At 47.0% G+C, this 6,548-nt stretch overlaps 1 protein-coding gene across 1 annotated transcript in view; it reads right to left on the bottom strand.

Annotated features, from left to right (window-relative positions):
- The window catches only part of ZC3H12A (zinc finger CCCH-type containing 12A), a 47,512-nt gene extending 44,373 nt beyond the window's left edge, over positions 1–3,139 (bottom strand). Inside the window, exon 1 of the mRNA XM_068269052.1 lies at positions 3,069–3,139. The gene's annotated coding sequence lies outside the window, so the exon portion shown is untranslated. The remainder of the gene's footprint in view (positions 1–3,068) is intronic.
- Positions 3,140–6,548: the final 3,409 nt, after the last annotated feature.

Genomic DNA, 6,548 nt, shown 5'->3' on the forward strand with positions numbered 1-6,548 from the left:
AGGGTTTACAAATGCTGCCATTTGACTGCATTAAATTACAGCAGAAAGATGCTCTATGATGAAAAATTGGCTAGTTCTGTGTGAAAGAGGCCTTAGGGCTGAGCCCATTTCTAATTGGATTTCAGCAACGTGTATCAGCGTGCAATAAGGCCATTAAACATGCAGCACTGTCTGATGACAACACACTGCTGCACACATTTTAAATGCAACATTCATTCAGCACATGGAGCAACCCTGCAAAGGAGAGCAATGTTGTCATCTCTGTTCAGGTTATACAGGTAGCAGGATTTGTAGGTACTGGTCATCATCTAGCTTAGTATAGGTCTTCTGGTGAGAGAGATAAACCTGTTACACAGGCCTTTATAATTGCAGAGTACGGTATTTATGCTTGTTGCCCACAGCAATCAGTCCTATTCCTGAATCAGCATTGTACAAATAGCAATTGGAAGCAGGACAAATGTTTCAGGGCCACCAACAGTCATTCTGGCGTATAGTTTTGAAACCAAAAGCAGTGCACAGTCTTCCTGTATTTCATTTTGCAGAGATGCATGAATTATAAAACCCACAGTCCAGAAAAAAACAAAAAGCAGACATCTCCTAAGTAAAACTTCTTACATCTGTGTGTAGGTTTAATTTATTAAGCACATTTGTGACACAGGTTTGCGTAAAAGGGTAACTTTGTGCCTGTAAATACAGTTCAGTGTCTGCTCCAAAAATACAACAAAAAACAAAACTGAACACTTTTCTAGGATATATGGGTACCCAGCTCCCTGCCATCAGTAGCAGGCTTTTTCCACCTTCTTTAGCTATATGTGGCTAGGCTACATGCTACAGCTGACCTTCTTGTCTATACTTCTGAGAGCTGCAACAAGCATTCTTTGTAGCTGTTTAGTCCTGCCACCCCATTTCACCCACCTGCCTACAGTGAAGCGTTAATGCAACCAGAGAAAACCACTAGTAAAATTACCTGTATTCCACTATTAAAGTAAATCTTAAGTGGTAAAAGAAAAAACTGTTAAATTTACCTGGGGCTTTTTGGAGCCCCTTGGAGTCATCCTGTGCCCATGATGTGCTTCTGAATCCCTCTGGCCAGAAGAGACAGCCCTGGCAAGGCTGGCCCATTGCCGATAGTCACTAGCTACAGCGCATGTGTGGCCCTGAGCTACACACCTCCTCATCATACTCCCGTGGCCAGGAGTGTTCTGCGCATGCACAGTATGCGGAAATCATGTGAGCGCGATCGGTGCACGCGGCTCAGGGTCGCGCATGCACGGGTCGCCGCTGCTGGCCAGAGGGACTCAGAAGAACGTTGTGGGCACAGGATGACTCCAGGATGCTTCAAGAAGCCCCAGTTAAGTAAAACAGTTTTTCCTTTTCTGACTTAAATCTCCTTTTAATTCTACTCAATTCCGATATATAAAATACATTTTGGTCGTTGCTCATTTTACCAACATTTTACTTGACCCTGTTTTCAGATGAGCCCTCCCTCTACCCATGTGAACCCTAACCAATGCCCTTGCTGCAAAATGCCCAACTGTCCCCCCCCCCCCCACCAACTCCTCATCCTACCTGTCATCCTAGATAATATCCAAGTCATTTTGTCGCTAAATAACTACCACAGTAGTTTGGGCGCTGCCATAGGCGAAGTGCCTACAATTTGGATATGTTTGTATAGGGGGTGGTCCCAGCACCTGCTATTTTATCTGGCGCCATCAGTGCCCAAATCTCCACTTATAGCCTCCATAGCTAGATTTCAGGCAAGGCCACAAAGGCCATGGCCTAGGGCACCAGGAAAGCAATTGGCGGGCTGTGGGCAGCAGGGTGGCAGTAGCAGTTAGCCTGCCAAACACTCGTCTTGGTACACAGAGTTTGCACATAGCAGCAGGCGGCTACAAACAGCCAGATCTGGCGGATGAAGGGGCAGCAAACGAGCACTTATAGTGATCTCTGAGCTGCCTGTTACTCACCCAATGTGACACTCACCAAGGAGGTTACTATCTAATCCCTGCCATCACATCACTAACTGTCCTCAGAGGAGCCTACAATCTAATCCCTGCTGTGTTTGGTGGGGGGGGGGGGGTGTTAGGATGCTGTCGGTCCGGGGGCAGCTGGTGATAGTGGGCCTTGGGTGCTAAAAACTACAAATGTAGTAAAACTCTGGTGACCAAATTGAATGATTCATCTCAGAGTTAAAATATGCATATGCAACTGTGTCTGTTTTATGTCCACAAGAGAAATTAAGCCTATTTACATACAGTTTTCCACATCCAAGAACACCTTTGCTATCTTATAAAGATGTTTAACAATGTTTCAGATCTATACAAATAAGCCAGTACTTGCCCTTTCTCACAATGTACAGAAGACATTCTTTCACTGTCAGTTGAATGTTGTTTCCTGAATGATGCAGCACATAGGCAGCCCGGGCATGCATAGCTGTCACAGCCCGTCCATGAGTCATTTCTAGTCAATAGTTTGCTAACCCCTCACCTCATGATTAAACGATCACACCCATTGTTCATTTATTAATGAAAGTCAGAACATTAACAGGGGAAACTATAAGGAAACAGGAAAGGCTTTCCTTATTATGGTCATTATATGCAGCAACTGCATGGTACGTTTAAATGCCTTGCTTACTGATAGTAGCACTTATTTCAACATGACAAGTAAAAGGCACATCTCCAGTGCTGTCACAATGACACTGAAGCTGCCACATCGTCACTTCTTAGTCAGCATGCAGCAGACAAGTATGACATGGAACAGCGGACAAGAATGACAGTTAAGGGAAGGATCTCCATTATGGGTCCTTCCTCACATGCATGCTGTGCGTTATTGTGTCAGGACCCGCCGCACTACACACTATGTGAGCGTACCATAGAGATATGGGTCACAATGGGATGTGATGATATTGTCCATTGTGATAGAACGGATTCAGTGTGAAAGGAACCTTATACCCAGCATTGTGACACAGCAAATTAATAAAACAAACTTTTTCCACAATTCTCCATTCATTCATATAATTCAGAAAAGCTGCTTGTCTATGGGAAGGGGAGAAAACGACTTCTACTTACAGAGGTTTCCTGGCTGACTGTACAGTGAGGGTGGAACTGACAGCATTGCTCTCATCACCAGGCAAGACACAGCAAATGCCTTTTTAAGGGCGTTTTCACCTGACTAGGTAGGCTTTCCTTTGGCAGCAACTCCACCCACTTCTTAGAGTTGGAGGATTATGGATAGGGAGGAGGGAATGAGGGCATGTCAGCTAGTATACGGTTACAGAAGTTACACAAACATAAGAGCACCTGCTTGTGGGAAAAGTTTCCTTAACCCGTTTGTGACTGACTGCGTATGGTCACAAGGAAGCTGACCTGAGGAGGAAATGAAGCTGTATGGTCACAAGGAAGCTGACCTGAGGAGGAAATGAAGCTGTGTGACAGGCACATGATGATAGCAGTTACATTTATTGACGTTGTTACAAAAGACCGGTATTCTACTATTTGCATAAAAAGTGTACTTATTCAAACTAAGAGCAATTCTTCAAGGAAGCCTCAGAAAAAAACAACCCTCCACTTTTCTTTTTTTCTGAACCTAGAAAAAGGACCCACTCACTCACACATAGAAATTGAAGTCAAATGTGTAAAAAGAGACTGGGGTTACATTATTATTATTGATTTATAAAGCAGCAACATATTCCGTGGTGCTGTATATAGCAGGAACAAACATGGGGTACATTATAATACAGACAATGGTATATGAAAAATATAGATACTGGTACATAATACAGAATTGGAAGACAGCAATTACAGTGACATATGCAACATGATGAATAAAATGCATAACAAATTCCAAGTTACAAAAGGGTCACAGTGCCCTGCCCTGCGGGCTTAGTACAATCTAAAAGAATAGGGTGGAAGCAAAAGGTTGGGCAATATACAATAAGTACACTCTTGAGGCAGTTTTAGGTTATATTTATAAGGAGCACAACTTGGCCAGAGGTTGAAGGAGAATGGCCTAAGTTGGAACGTGTGCTGAAAAAGTGGGTTTTGAGAGAACGCTGAAAGATTTCAAAGATTGGAAAGTAATGTGTTTTGGGAGGGAATTTAAGAGGAGGGGTAAAACACATGAGACATCTTGTATGTGTGAATGCGAGGAAGAAATTCTAGAGGACAGAAGAAGGTTTCATGCAGTTCTGTGATTATGGTCGGGGTTGTAAACTAGTAAAGAGATGTACAGGGGAGAAAGATTGTGGAGAGTTTTGTAGGTTAGGGTTAAGAGTATGTAATGGATCCTCTGGTTAAGTGGCAGCCAGTGAAGAGCTTGACTGAGAGGAGCAGTAGGAGGGTTGACGGGTGTGTTGCTGCAAACTCTGGGGGATTTTGGGGGAAAAGGAGTCCTCAGGATGTGGACGGAGCTAACCCTTATCAAACTCTGTACTTTATACAGTGCTGCAGAAGATGTCAGTGCTATACAATAATAATATAGTAGGACTTTAGACTATGACTATGGTATGATTAGACTGTGAGCTTCTCTGAGGATAGTCAGAAAAGGGGGACATAAGAGAGAGGGGGGTGCATGGGGCGGGGGTTAAAGAAGTAGAGGCACAAGACAGAGAGCCTGGTGGGAGAGGAAAAATGGCAGGAAGGACTCTCATCAGGACTGCAGACATCACCAGTGCTGTTTGGCAGGGACATGCTGTTAAAAGGAACTACGGAAATCTGAAAAGGGGAAAGGGTCATGGGGAAGACAACAAGGTGGGAGGGGAGCTGGGAAAGGAGATAAGATTACCTTCAAGTTCAAGAGCTTAAATCATGAAAATAACCACAAGCAGAAAAAGAGCTGTGTAACAGTGTTTTTATGCATGCTAGTATCACTTATACCTGTAGTTAGCTGTCTAAACTGCATCAGTAAATGAAGAGATGATATGATCTGCAGGGGTGTGTCAGCTTCTTTGTTCTGTACTTTTTTCCTAGAGGTACACAGATTTGGGAGCATAACAAAAGATACCCGGGCCCTGGCAATCAAAATTATCCCCCCTGAAGATTGCCCTGCAACCAACATACCCCCACCAGAAGTGGCCAGTGACTGAAGTCACAACCAACACACACAGACCCACCCCAAAAGAGTATTATTGTGGTCTTATATGACTATATTTACCTGATTCTGCTGGGTCGCGTATTATGTTCCTCGAGGCAGGCACCCACTCTGTCCTGCATATACGGCTTACGATGATACATGATGCAATGCAGCAAGACAATATCAAACACTAAGGACGGATCAAGAAGGATGAGTATGGAATAATGGCTTTTAGATTTAGCTGTAAGAAGGTCATTGGCCATGTTAGTGAGACCTGTTTCTGTGGAGTGGTTGGAACAAAAGCCAGACTGGAACAATTCAAGCTGTGATTAGAAGATAAATAATTGCTTAATTCAGCATAGACATGGCATTCTAGTAATGTGGATGCAAAGGGGAGAAGTGACACAGTGCGGTATCTGAAAAGTGCAGTGGGATCTAGAGATTTTTTTTTAAGTAGAGATGATCAGATACCTGATATTCGAGTTCGGATAGTGTCATCCAGCTCGCCTGCCACCCCCCGCCACCAGGCGGAGCTGGTCCTCCCGAGAGCCAGCATGCCCCACGTGCTTCCGCCGGCCCCCGCAGGGGAGCGCCGGGTGCTCCCAGGAGGACTGGCGCCCTCCGGTGGTGGGCGGCGGGAGCGCGGGATGGCCCGGCACCCGGGAGCCCTGGCGCCCCCCGGTGGCGGGCGGCGGTAGTGCGGGGGGTCAGGCCGGCTCTCAGGAGGACTGGCGCCCCCCTGTGGCGGGTGGCGGTAGCGCGGAGCAGCCCGGCACCCGTGAGCCACGGCGCCCCCCGGTGGCGGGCCGCGGTAGAGCGGGGGGTCAGGCTGGCTCTCGGAAGGACCGGCGCCCCCTGGTGGCGGGCGGCGGTAACGCGGGCTCCCGGGAGGACCGGCGCCCCCAGGTGGCGGGCGTCAGTAGCGCGGGGGGGTCAGACCGGCTCTTGAGCCCTCTCTCTCCCTCTCACCCCCGGCCGACCCTTAAGCCCGCTCTCTCCCTTCCCGGCGGGCGAAAATTTGCTGGGAAAATATTTCATCGAATTTGAGTAAAGTTTCTGCAACACGACTCAGTTTAGAGAAAATGACAGACTACAGACTCCCGCATGTACATTTTAACCGTGATGGTTAGTAGGACAGAGATTTATTTATTTATTTTCAGGGTCGAGGCCCATGTCTTTGTGTATTCCTATTTTAGTCGCAATGTGATCAGCAGTAACAAAATCATTGGCGAATGAACGGGAGCGAGCAGTGCTGATGTGATCTGAAAACTCCTTTGGTCCAGAAGTGGTGGAGAATGGAGATCGCCACCCCGGGACAATGTGGCCGGCCGATGCCTAAGCATTCTCCCTCCCTGGGCCCACCCTCCCTCCCGCGCAGTGGCGACCTGGACGGCCCTTGAGCCCTCGCCCCTCTCTCTCCCCCCTGCCCGACCCCTGAGGCCACCTACTGGCGGGGCAAGCTGACCGGCCGATACCTA

The sequence above is a fragment of the Hyperolius riggenbachi genome, chromosome 2, assembly GCF_040937935.1.
Source record: "Hyperolius riggenbachi isolate aHypRig1 chromosome 2, aHypRig1.pri, whole genome shotgun sequence".
Classification (NCBI taxonomy): domain Eukaryota; kingdom Metazoa; phylum Chordata; class Amphibia; order Anura; family Hyperoliidae; genus Hyperolius; species Hyperolius riggenbachi.